The sequence below is a fragment of the Gavialis gangeticus genome, unplaced genomic scaffold (genome assembly GCF_001723915.1).
Source record: "Gavialis gangeticus isolate Ggan-Ray unplaced genomic scaffold, GavGan_comp1, whole genome shotgun sequence".
Lineage (NCBI taxonomy): Eukaryota > Metazoa > Chordata > Crocodylia > Gavialidae > Gavialis > Gavialis gangeticus.
In genome coordinates, this window is record NW_017729022.1 from 26,514,445 (window position 1) to 26,515,652 (window position 1,208).

A 1,208-nucleotide genomic window follows, 5' to 3' on the forward strand; every position below is an offset into this window, starting at 1 on the left:
CCCCCCCCCTTACCTGCTGGAGCTGCCTTCAAGGCTACTTGGGGCCATATGCATGTAGTGTATGTGCACGTGGTGCCCCCTGTCTCACTGCCTTCCTTCCACTTCCTCCCAGCTCCCTGTAGGCTAGAACTCTGCCAGCCTGTAGGTAGCTCATTGCTGGCCGACTTTGAAAAAGATCGGATTTTTCTTGTACAAAGCGAATTTTTGGTATAAATAAGGTCATTGCATATAAGCAAATTTGCACAAAACTAATTTGCATGGAGACCAGAGTGTACAAGCATAAATTCTAAAGACAATAGCATGTTTCACTGCTTTGTGGTTGGGACTGTAATACTGGTATTCCCCAAAGAGCCTTTTTTCCCTACACTTCAGGGAGCCTTTTTTTCGTACTAATTCTTTTAAGCCTTCCCCACCGTGAGTGCCAGTTTATTGTTTAGTGTAGTTGGTTTTTGAAAACTTGACTTTTGTTAACTAAAAACTTCTGTTCTTCAAGTGATCAGTTCATCCATTACTTCATCAGAAATATATTTTTATTGTGTAACTCTGGCAGTGCATCTTAGTACTTTTTTTTCTTGTGAGAACCAAACATTAAGCCAGCTTTCAAAATGCAATTAGGCTTAATATAGAATGGAAAAGAAGTCGGTTGGCTTTTGTCAGCTTTACGATAAAAACTGAAAGATGTGACCATATGTTCTTAAGTAAAAGATGAGTACAAAGTCCTTTTGAAGTTGATTAGACTTTTCTTAGCCTTTTAACATAATTACTCAATGCAACATAAGTTTCTGTGTAAAAAAAAAAAAATATATATATATATATGTATGTATGTAGAGAAGAAATTATTCATTCTCTACTGTACCCCACTTCTGAGTTACTCTGATAGTCACTAAAAGATGGACTTTTTCCTGAACATTTTTGTTACATTTTGTTTACGATGTTTTTTCCCCTGATAAAAAAAAAAAAAAAAGAGTTTTCATTGTATAACAAACATTTGTTGTACATGCAGTATGCATCTGTTAGTGCTGTGGTTTAGTACAGATAAAGTCTTTTCCCATTTTTGCACTCTTCCTGGGTCTTTCAGATTGAATTATGGGAACTTTGTAATACTGAGTTTAAATTTACATTTACCGGTGTTTGGGGGGGGGGGGGGGCTTTGGCGAATTCTGGGACATGTGGTGGAATGTTGTTATCCCTTCTGTCTCCGAGGGCAG

The 1,208-nt window shown here is 37.7% G+C and overlaps 1 protein-coding gene across 1 annotated transcript in view; it reads left to right on the forward strand.

Annotated features, from left to right (window-relative positions):
• Positions 1-1,208, forward strand: part of CPSF6 (cleavage and polyadenylation specific factor 6) — a 43,224-nt gene that overhangs the window by 9,957 nt on the left and 32,059 nt on the right. The gene's annotated exons all lie outside the window — the stretch shown is intronic.